Genomic DNA, 12,729 nt, shown 5'->3' with positions numbered 1-12,729 from the left:
ACAACATTAAAAATTAGAATATTAGATATAACTAGAAAGGTACTCGCGCAATGCAGCGAGATACATCTTGATTTTAATGTTTTATTTTACATTTTGGGTCTATAGATGTTATAATGTGATTTTATGTGGTTTTGAGAAGAAAATGTTTTTATTTTTGAAATGAAATATAAATTTGAAGATATTATAAAATTTTGAAAAAAATAAGTGACATTTGTATCAAATTAACTATTTAAAAGTTAACATTTTTGTGTAATTTCTTTAATTCAATTTTTTTTATATAATTTAATTGAAGTTTAAAAACGAATTATTTTATTTTTGGTTGAATAAAATAATATTTTTTAAGATAATAATAAGGTATTCTGTTAGAACTCAATGATTATCTTAATTATATTTTAGATTTTTTTATTTAAAGTGATGTTTATTATGTATTTTATTATGTTTATCTGCATTTAGTTACAAGAATTCAAACATGAAACTTTAATAAGATGTATTCTTGCACATTCTACTTGTAATCTTGAATTTTAAGTAATATGCATCAATAAACAGTACTTTATGCATAAAAAATTGTTTTTAAGAGTTTTTGGCAAATGCTTTATAATATAGTATAGATATTAAGAATAAAATAAAATTATATAATATTTTAAATTGGTTGAAAACATGTTGTAAATGTGTTGAAAACAGATCGAAAAATTCAACCAACTCAACCCATTTACTTAAATGAATTAGACGGATTAACCCATTTATTTAAATTGGTTAAACAGATTAACCCATTTATTTAAATGGGTTGAGATTCCTGCTAATTTCTGAATTAGGTTTGAATTGAATTAGGAGGTTGAGTCAATTTTTTGTCGCCCCTAATTGGATCCTTAAAAAAAAAGTGTCAAATTAGTTGTAAAATATTTAAATATTTTGAAAAGGCATCCATTAAATAACAAAAACTAAGGGGCTGTTTACCAAATTTTCTATTAAGTCCTGTATGGATAAATTTGTCTGTCTGGATAAATTTGGCTGTCTGGATAAATTTGGGTTGCTGTTTACTTTTCTATCTGAATCAACAGTCTGAATAACAGAAATGACCAATTTACCCCTGAGTATTAACTATGGGCTGTTTAGTATACTGTTGTTCATTTTTTAAGGCAAATGATATTTCTGAAAAATAAAATATTTAAATAACAAAACATAAATTCATCTCTTGAACCGAGCAAAATCAGCACATGAACAGCATATGTTTGTAACAAGCAACAAAATCGAAACAAAACATGTGAATCGAGCAAAATCGAGCAAGCAGAACCCTTGAACCGATAGGTAGGTTCAACAGAACCCTGCAGTGTGTAACAAGCAGAAAAATCGAGCAAAATCGAGCAGATAAAATCAAAACAAAACATGCGAATCGAGCAAAATCGAGCAAGCAGAACCCTTGAACCGATAGGTAGGTTCAACAGAACCCTCCAGTGTGTAACAAGCAGCAAAATCGAGCAACATCAAGCAGATAAAATCGAAACAAAATCGAGCAGATAAAATCGAAAAAAAAACATGCGAATCGAGCATCAACGAGCAGAAAAACCGAGTATAATCTATAGATAAGGAGAAGAGTTACCTTTGGAGAAGAGAAGATTGTTCCACGAGCAGCAAAATCGGCCGATTAGGGCTCTGTTGAAGGAGCGACTATTAGGGTTCTGTTGAAGGGGAGAAGAGAGGCGTGTTTTTGTTGAAGGGTATGCAGGTCATTTTCTTGGCTTAATGTGGACAAGTACCATTACCCTGCTGTGCGAATAAGCCCATGTCTGGGAGAATAAGCCCGAAGTAAACAGCCTAAAATGGCTGTGCGAATAAGCCGGTTTTTCCGGTAAGCTCATTAAGCCACAAGTAAACAGGCCCTAAATCAAAGTTGCTTTTGCTGACAATTCATCTAAGCCGTGATGAACGTGGGCCTTATACGTTTGTTGGTCTTTTAAGTTATAAAAAACAATGAACAATTATTTTACAGGCAAAGCATCTTATTCTAGAAAAAAAAATGTGAAGGTATTTAGTTGAATGACACGAATAAGCATTCATACTCGATTCGATCATAATATATATGCATTTCGCAAAACTCAAACCGATGGATAAACCTAACACGTCTTAGTCCAAAGACAAATCTAACGATAGAAGTGCATGGACAGAGACTTGTCAACAAGTTGATGTCCATTCAGAAACCAATTTAAGAATATTTGTAACTCATTACTTTTTAAAAACGAAGGAAGTAGAAATAGTCTATGGTTTTTGAATCCGGGTGATGTTGAAGCCCTTGTGGCAATTCATGGTCCCCGCAGATTAGCTGATCTGCCGGAACTGGCACGAAAACTCATAGTTACCAAAAAAAGACTCAAACCCGTATCGACTCACATAAGCATTAATCGAAATAAATGTTCATTGATAATATATATACAACAAACGAAAAAATAATAACAATTCGAAAGATCAAAACATACGATGGCCAGCGAGTGTCATCCCAAAGCTTTCACATCAACAGTTTTAAAGATCCATGAATAGATTTTGGATGTGCTTATTGACGAACAAACCTCTATCAAGAATCCAATCTTGAATCATGGCTTGAGAATTCACACCCTGATCGGCTGCCACCATATGCCCAGCCCCTAACACAACCACATGGCTCAAATTGTCTGATTTCTGTACATAACCTGCAAGAACACCATTCACATTCCAAACCTCTCTTTCTGCATCCAAAAACTTCTGAAGCCCCTCCCATTTCATCTTCTTCATCCAAGATTCAGCAGCAACCACCCCGTCTCTTAAATCACACTGCCCTTGAAACAGCAATACCTTAGTGTTCTTAACAAGATACTCCACCTTGAACCTCACACTCTTCATCACATCTGAATGCAGTGCTGCACTAACCACCTTACTGCACTTGTCAAAAACAATTGCTTCATTCACTCATAAGACCTTTTTAACGTCTGGGTTCCTTAAGAACTCATCCATCAAATAAGAATCATTAGGATGATTCGGCTGGAAATCAAACAAAGTAGCTAGACCTGTGATGTGACTTTTTGTAGATAACTCAACACATCGTTTCTTGCATCTGCAGCATCACTCCAATTACCAGCTTTTTGTTAACTGAATAGCCTCGAATTGAAGCTTCTCCAATTGCGTTTTCTGTTTTTCATTGATCAAACCAAGATAGTAACTTTGCAAAGCATGAGTGCCTACTTGGTTTTCGGGATCGGTTAACCCATTTGCAATTGCCAATGCGTGTAAATTGACCCGTTCCGAAAGGGGTAAAAGAGGGTTTCTTTTAAGAATATAGTACCCAATTGACGGCACGTATTTTCCAGCATAACTCCCTCCTGTAATGTAAATTGGACGAGACTTAAACAACGGGTCTAAAGCAATAAACTTTCTGATCGCGACGAACAGATGCCTTGATACAGCTTGTTGGTCTGTTGGGATCTCTTCAGGTGTCGAAGCAATACTAAAGCCCGTTCCAATTGGATTATCAAGGAAAAGAAGGCCGAATATTCGGTTTCAAGAACCAGGATTAGGTTGGAGTTGAGGTTGTTCGACGTTTTGCTTCATAGAAGGTGTTACTCGCCATGGACCAAGTTGGCAGAAATTTCCGATCATGGAGGAGCAACCAGGTCCCTCTTGAAGCCAAATGACAAGTGGGGTTTGCGAAAGAGAAGTGTGATTGGGATTCTGGGCTTCATAGAATGCATAGAAAACGGCTGAGCCGGTGGTGGTATTGACCGGGAGGTAGCCAGATTTTGTAGGGTGAGCTTCTTTGGGGAGTATAGAGGCCGATGAATGCGTGTGTAGGTGGAAAAGGAAGGTGAGGAGGTTGAGGTGGAGGGGCTTTGACTCCATTGAAGATGGATGCATGAGTTCGACATGATCAGCTTCTCTTTTTGTAAAGCTCATGGGTGTGCTGATGGAAATAAACATATATCCACTTGATATTAAATGAATTTCTTTTTTTTTTAATAGTGTGAAGTACGTTTTTGGTCCTTGTTGTTGGTTGATTATAAATGTTTTGGTCTCTGCATTTTTGAAACTATAAATTGATTATCGCGATTTAAAAAACGCTCGCGTTTAGTCATTTCGTTAAAAAAACCCGTTAAGTTAGGAGTACTTTAAACTTTTCGCCATTTCTCCATATATATATATATATATATATATGGATTATCATATTAGAAGAAGAGTTAACATGAGAAGTATAATAAGGAATCTAGATTTTTTTATCAAGTTTAATCTCAAACTCACTTATGAATCGCATTTAATATGAGAATTAATCCGGTACACCTCATTCTAATATGCATTTAAGAGTGAAGATCCATTTTTACCATTCTCACTTTATGTCATTCTCACCGGAACTCAACCTCTTATATTATATATACATATAGTTGGGTTCACGTAAGACCAGATTGTTTTCGTGAGACCCGTGATATTACTTTTTTACACTTGAAACATCACAACAAAATACTGTGAAGGTAAAAAAAAAATCCGAACATTCACAACAAAAATACTATAAAAGGTACTTTTACAGCGTTTTGCTGTGAAGTTTCAAGTATAAAAAGTGGTTTCATGAGTCTAATAAAAACATACTGGTCTTATATGATCACAATTCTCTCTCTATTTATGTGTGTATATATGTATATTTGTGTATGTATTTGAAGACACAAACCCAACACTTTCAGCCACCACCTCCCCTACCGTGGATACAACACAGGTTGAATCGTCTTTACAAGTTTATGATTTTGTGACCTCAGCTTTTTTTTTACATTCAATTTTTTTTGTTATACATTTCATAAATCTTTCGTCATTAATAATAGACCAATTTGTTGTTTATATAATAAAACATATAATAATAAAATATAATTGTTAAAAATACTTATTATTATTATTATTATTAAATGACCTTAATTAAAAATTATAAATAATAATTAAGAATCATGAAAATAAAGGCTACAAAAAATAAAATGTACATAAATTTAAAAACTATAAAATATAACAAAACAATATATAAAATGAAAAAATAATTATTTATTTAAAATTTTAATATTTAAAGTTATTATTTTAATGAATATGGGGTCGAAGAGGTTGAGTACACTTTTGAATTGGAAAACGACCGAGAGAAACATGATAAGGATAAGGTTGGAATGTGATGGCTCCAATATCATATTTTGTTATTTAGGTTCTTTCGACTCATTCCTACGTTTTATGTTTAGAAAAAACAGAATTAAGATATCACAAATATTAGATTCAGACATTTTTTTGGAAAAGTTGGTATTTTAGAGGATTTATTTGTAAAAAAATTATAAAATATGTTTAAATACATTTATTTTATAATAATCCGTTAATGAAAGGTGTAATTTAATTATATTTATAAAAAATGGAATTCAATTTAATGTCAAATCCTAAAAACCAAACACATCTAACATTTAAAATTATTCCAATTCCAATTTCTTACACTAACTCCAAATCATTCTAAGATGGTACGTCAATCCAAACATACTCTAAGTAAGGATGCGTTTGGTTTGCAGGAATGGAATGGAATTGGGGGGATTTGGATTTGAAATCCATTCCAATCCAGTGTTTGGTTTGCTGGATTGTGAGGATTTGAAATCCAAGGATTCCTTTGAAATCACTTAAATGATGGATTTGGAAATCCTTTGGAAATGGGTGGTATTTCAAATCCAGGTATGGTCGGATTTCTCTTCTTGCCCTAATTTAGCAGTGATGCTCACTGAACCCTGAACAAAATCGACGCCATCAATGCCCCCTCCTCCCTCGTCCTTCTCACCGATACCATAGTTGTCATCCTCCCTTCTCACTTTCTCTGTCGCCTCCTCCATCGCCATCTTGGGATTTTGTTTTGCCCTAACTTACTGTCTTCATCGCCTCTTCCATTTTCATCCTTCACCGTCTCCATCGCCTCCTTCATTTTCATCATTCACCGTCTCCGTTGCCTCCTCCATCGTCGTCTCTGTCGCTTTCTCCCACGGTGGTCGTCCCGTCTCCGTCGCTTTCTCCCAAGGTGCGTCTCTTTTCTTCAATCCTCTCCTCCATCGTCGTGGTTCTAATGCTTTTGTGGTTCTGGAAATTGATGCTTTTTTCTTGATTTAGTTCTTGAAATTGATTGAAAGACGTGTTTGATTTATTCAATTTTAGCTTGATAGCTTCACTGTTTCACTCGATTGCTTCATTGTTTCATACATAATCTTCACTGTTTCACTTGACTGCTCATTATTTCATACCTAATCTTCAATCCTGGTTATGATAAAAAGATCCCATATCGACTTGAATTTAAGCTTTGTAAATGGCCAGTTCATTGGAATTATTCTTGATGAATTTGTTGTTAATAACTTTCAGTCAGTTGTGTTGGATTAATAGCTTTGTAAATGGCCAGTTCATTGGAATTATTCTTGATGAATTTGTTGTTAATAACTTTCAGTCAGTTGTGTTGGATTAATCGCTTTGATGGTTAAATAGGTAGTTTTGAGAAATGAAAGAGATTTGATGACTAAAATAATTACAAAAGAAAAAAAATCTCAATCCAAATCCTGCAAACCAAACACAGGAATGAATTTTAAATCCAATCCAATCCAAATCCCATGGAATCCAAATCCCTCCTGGGAATCCAAATCCCTCAGAAACATTCCTGCAAACCAAACACAAGTGTATATTTTTTTTTAAAGTTTTTAGTAAGCATTGAATGAAGGATATGACCTTAAATAAGGTTTTAATTAAATTCATTATCTTCTGAACTATTAAAAAAATGATTTTATACTTTAGAAAAGATCATGGATTATACAAAATCTCATTTAAAATTATACACCTAAATATCATGCAGATTAAATAAAGATCATGCTCTTAATTTGAAAACTTATTCAAGATCATCGATTCAGAAGTCATTTTATAAGACTTATGGCCGTTAGAGTGAGAACCAGATTCTGATATTTTGCAAACCACAATGGTCCATCTTGTACTTTCCAAACTATAAAAACGAAAAGTGTTACTTTTAACAAACCACAGGGACTAAATTTGTAGTTTACTAAATTAATAATTAAATGATAATTATTAATTCCCTAATTTAAATGACAACTCGGCAAATCTTCGGTTTGATTGGATCCACATTGGTTAATCAACATCATCATTATCACATGCATTTGAATTTCAAAACTCAACCCTTAATCATGCGGCGACCTTGATGGTGATAGCAAGAACATCATTTACGCAGGTTACGGTAAAAATTGTTGTATAGATTTAACGATAGATATGGGTTCAGTAGCATTCACAGTGTGAATTACAATGTATAGGTTTAATGTTTGAAACAGACAACAAACATGTACAGGGTCAGTAATATTTATAATGTAAATTACCATGTCTAGGTTTGATGTTTAAAACAAAAAACAAACATTTCTGAGTGCAATTGGTAATCACAATGTAAATTACCATGTATCGAGGGTGGGCCTATGTGAAGTCGAGGGGGTCTCATGCACCTGCTCAATCGATTAATCATATAGACTTTTTAGGAGCCTAAAAAATGCACTCGCTTAACTTTGAGAAGGACTCTATAATATTTTTTGAAAATACAAGAGCACCAAAAGTCTACCAATCACCTTTAGTACACGTTTACTTGTGTGATTACAACACTATATGGTCGATGTAGGACTACAAAGGGCGTGTTCGGTATTGTCTTAATGGACTGTATAGACCATACAACTTAATTCGTCTGTCGTAAGCAGTTATTGACTTAATCTAGATATGAAGAGGTAATTCACTCACCATGAAGATGGCTCTTATTTAGACTAGAAGGGTACTCGTATAATGTAACGAGATACATATTCATTTTAATGTTTTGTTTTATTTTGTCTCTATTGATATAATACGGTTTATGTGGTTTTGAGAAAGATGATGTTTTTCCTGTTAAATAAAAATAAATTTGAAGATACCATAAAATTTTGAAAAAATATATTGATATTAATATCAAATTAAATTTTTAAAAGTTCTAGTCTTTTTGTACAATTTCTTCAATTTTATTTTTTTATTATAATTTAATTTAAGTTTAATAACGAAATAATTTATTTTGGATTAACAATATAATTTTTATAAAGATAATGATTCTGTTAGAACTCAATGATTATCCTACTTATATTTTAGATTTTTTTTATTTAAAATGAGATGTTTATCTTGTATTTGATTATATTTATCTACAGTTAGTTATACGAATTTAAAATTGAAGCTTTAATAAGTCGTACTTATGCACTATTTACTTGTAATCTTAAATTTTAAGTATTATGCATTAATTAACAATACTTCATACATAAAAAATGATTTTTAAGAGTTTTTACCAAATATTTTATAATATAGTATAGATTAAACCCAAACATTAATTTTCAAACAAACAATAACTTTAAAAATACATTAAGAATACTATCTTGTGCTATAAAACGTGTTCTTTTTTTATTCCATGAGATTTTATTATTATATTTTAAATTAGTAATTTTTTTTTTGTTGATTTCAACTCATATATATAATAATTTATTAAATTTTAAAAAATGCATTAAAAATCTATTTCCTTGTGATATGCACGCCATCTTCTCTTATTTCGTTTATTTCCATCATATTATTATATTTCAAATTATAATCGTTTCTTTTTACTTCAACGTATTTATATAGTCAAAGGTTATTTTAAGAAGTAAAAAAGTGATTATATCTTTCATATGGTTAAGATCGGATTTGACTGGTCAAAAATTACAGTTATGCGAAAAATAGATAAGATAGTTTCATAAGTTTTACAAATAGGCGGGAAACGGATTCATGTATGAACCTATGTGATTCACATATCAACTATGAACTCATTTGTCATCTATTTTTAAAAGTTACGAAACTACTTATCTATCTTTGGCATATTCATGCGATGAATTATCTGGTGTTTCACGGTCAAAGCCACAAATATTGATAAGATGAAGGGTTAAGATCAATTTTGAGTTGATGTAATACGGATATCGATATGTCATCACATATAAAATTTTGTATATTGTTTTATATCACACGGTGCCGCCAATCAAATTCTAAAATATACCCATTTTTTAAGGGATACAAAAGGTGTTAAGTTAATTATTTTTACTTTGACTATGAATATAATTATTTTTATTGAGTTTTTATTAACTTGATATATTGACAACAATAATACAATATTCCATAAAATAAACCTCATTAACTTATTGATGATCCTCTCTCTTATTGATTTGATGATAATATTTTTTTACCTATTCGAAGCATTATGTTTCTGTTCTTTCAGTTCCAACGATCATCACTGAGTTTGTTTAGTGATCGCTGAAACATGTATTGTAAATTCTACAGCGACAACAATATTTCTAGAAGACAAAATTCACACGAAAGAACCTTCGGTGAAAGTCGAAGACTGAAACTGAAGATTAGTGACTGGCGCGTTCGTGATCTGAAGCAACATTAAGTGATTACAATCTGGTCAATCTATGTGTGAAGACTGCCCAAGCCTCAGCGAATGCTGAAGAGACCTATAGTGTTATTACAGTATCCAGCGATCAAATGAAGCTTGTTGTGCAAGATTGTTTTTGTCTTGTCCTTCCACACACATAGGACAAACCCATACTATTTCTAGAGTATAGTAAGTATAGTAAGTACGGAGCCAACTAGCCGACTTTAGTGCCCACCAACTCCAAGAAATGATGTTTGCTCATGAATAGGCAGTTGTACTATTCACTCTAGCAAAGGACAAGTTTTCCTCCTAAATCTTGATGCGTGTTCAAACCCTTTTGAATTGCATTTAATGCAATAGGTATAAATAGACGAGTGTTCTCTCCATGCAGAGAACACACACGCATATACGCATACATCTAAAAGAACATTTACGTTTATTTTCAAACAAGTTAGAATCTCTCTCAAGATTTCTAAAAGTTCTTACCCAAGAAGAACCTCTTTCTTTCTTTATTTTTCAGCAAATCTTTTCTATTTTGCTAAGTATATCTCTGTGTAAACTTAGATTATTTTAGATAAGTTATCTTTACCTTGTCTGTTTCTGCATGCAATTTAAAAAAATCTTTATTGATCTTTCTCTATCAATTTATATTTTTAAATTCAAAAGTTCTTTATGTTTTTATTCATTTCTCCACCTTCTACAAACTGTTCGTCTAAAACTCTTGTATACCCAGGCTGAGACCAACATTATCCAAATTTATCTTAATAAATTATTATATTTACTAAAAAAAAGTAATAATAGCACATATATATGTGGTTATGATTTGCTCATAACTAATGAGATGTTAATTAAAATAAAGACATGTAGAGATCTTGAAATATACATGCGACATCAAATCCACGTGTTCTTGAAATGTACATGCCACATCAAATTCATGTGTTGTATGTATATCTTGTTATTATTATTATTATTTATATTTTATTATTATTTAAATTGAGAAATAGGTGGCAGGATTAATTAATTACAATTTGCAATTAAATAAATGGAAATGTGGAACATGATATTTCTTTTTAGTTTTTAATATCTCCATCTACAACTAAATCATCATAATTTAAAATTATTGTTTTGATTTTTGCAAGTATAATGGTTTGTTTTTCAATATTTTAAGAACATACATAGGTCCACATTTAGATCTATTACAAATATGATTGTTACAAGGGGTGTCCGATTGGTTTAAGCTTAGATTTCAAAGGTTAAAAGTGTTTGGAGGTCCCAGGTTCGCCAAGGAGGAATAAAAATCGCCTTATGGAGGTTCAAATACGGTGACGCCTTGGGTGATCGACTTGAGATTAGTCATCTTCTTCATCCAAGATTCAGCAGCAATCACCCCATCTCTCAAATCACACTGACCTTGAAACAACAATACCTTAGTGTTCTTAACTTTGCAAAGCATGAGTGCCCACTTGGGTTTCCGGATCAGCCAACCCATTTCCGATAGCCAATCCATGTAAATTGACCCGTTCCGAAAGGGGTAAAAGGGGTTTTCTTGTTAGAAAATATTACCCACTTGATGGCACGTATGTTTCAGCATAACTATCACCTGTAATGTAATTTGGACGAGATTTAAACAACGGGTCTAAATCAATAAACTTTCTGGTTGCAATGAACAGATGCCTTGCTACAGCTTCTTGGTATGTCGGGATCTCTTCCCGTGTCGAAGCGATACTAAAGCCAGTACCAATTGGATTATCGAAGACATGTAGGGATGATGATTTGCCCCGACCCGGTGGGGAACCCGGTTCACCCGACCCGAACGGGGACGGGGATTCCCCGCTAAAACGGGTCCCGAGGCCGGGGCCGGGAATCCCCGGTAGACTCAAAGCGGGGACGGGGCCGGGGACGGGGAATGTTACTCAAAACGGGGCCGGAGTCGGAGTCGGGGATCCCCGGTATAATCAAACTAAAGCATACTTTTTACCGGGTTTTGACCGGGGATTGTTAGAATTTGACCGAGGACAAGATGATAATCCCCGTACCCGCCGGGGGACGGTATTACAAACCGGGGACGGGGATTACAAAACCCGTCCCATCCCCACCCCGTTGCCATGCCTAAAGACATGAAGGCAGAATTCGGTTTCGAGAACCAGGATTAGGTTGGGGCTCAAGGTGTTTGTCGTTTTGCTTCATAGAAGGTGTTACTCGCCATGGACCGAGTCTGTTGAAATTTCCAGTCATGGAGGAGCAACCAGGTCCACCTTGAAGCCAAATAGCCAAGGTTGGCCCTATGATGGACATGGACAGCCCGAGCGGCAGCCTAAGGGCATCAACTAGCTTAATACTTAGTTGTATAGTCAATAAATTTAAATGAAATTGTTACTAGAAAGATCTGAACCCGGATCGTCTAGTATTATCAGGAAGTTTTTACCAATGAGTTGGAGATTATTTTATTTATATTTATCTAGATTTCGCTTTTAATATTTGCTTCCTATTCCCCAATTTCTTTTTTTCATTTCCGATTAGTTTGTAAAGTTTATTTTTGTCGTGCTTTTACAACAATAAATATTTATTTGAAATAAAAATTAATAGCACAATTAATTTTGTACAACTTATTATTTTAAAAAGATCCTATGATAATATTTAAACACTTTTTTTTGTTATATGTAATTTCGTCAAACATGTTTAATATTCAAGAAATTGGGTGTGGATTTGTTGTTCGGTAAGGACATCTCATCATCACTAAAATCCCATTTTTATATCAATTTCATATAATTTCACTACAATTCTACATCAACTGATGTTGGTGAAATGTACAAAAAAAATGGTATTTAATATTTATGCAAGTTTAATGTCTGTATAATTTTCATTTATTTGATAACAAATGTTATTTTAGTTATAATATTTATTAATATTATTATAAATTAAACTTATTTTAGTTGATATATGATATCTATGTATAAATAATAAAACATACAAAATCACACACACACACACACACATATATATATATATATATTATAAACCATTTTTATGCACAAAATACTGTTTATTGATGCATATTACTTAAAATTCAAGATTGCAAGTAGATTATACGTAAGTACAACTTGTTAAAACTTTATGTTTGAATTCATGTAATTAACTGCAGATAAAAATAATCAAATAAAAGATAAATATTTCATTTTAAATATAAAAAAATTAAAATATATCAAAAATAATTATTGAGTTCTAACAGAATACTTAATTATTATCTTTATAAAATATATTTAACA

At 32.6% G+C, this 12,729-nt stretch overlaps 1 pseudogene; it reads right to left on the bottom strand.

Annotated features, from left to right (window-relative positions):
• Positions 1-2,439: 2,439 nt before the first annotated feature.
• On the bottom strand, positions 2,440-3,864 carry LOC112527327 (annotated as a pseudogene).
• Between the last annotated feature and the right edge of the window lie 8,865 nt (positions 3,865-12,729).

The sequence above is a fragment of the Cynara cardunculus genome (genome assembly GCF_001531365.2).
Source record: "Cynara cardunculus var. scolymus isolate 2C chromosome LG 15, CcrdV1, whole genome shotgun sequence".
In the NCBI taxonomy this organism is placed as follows: domain Eukaryota; kingdom Viridiplantae; phylum Streptophyta; class Magnoliopsida; order Asterales; family Asteraceae; genus Cynara; species Cynara cardunculus.
The sequence above is the reverse complement of the archived record's forward strand: the minus strand, read 5'-3'. Positions and strand labels throughout refer to the sequence as shown.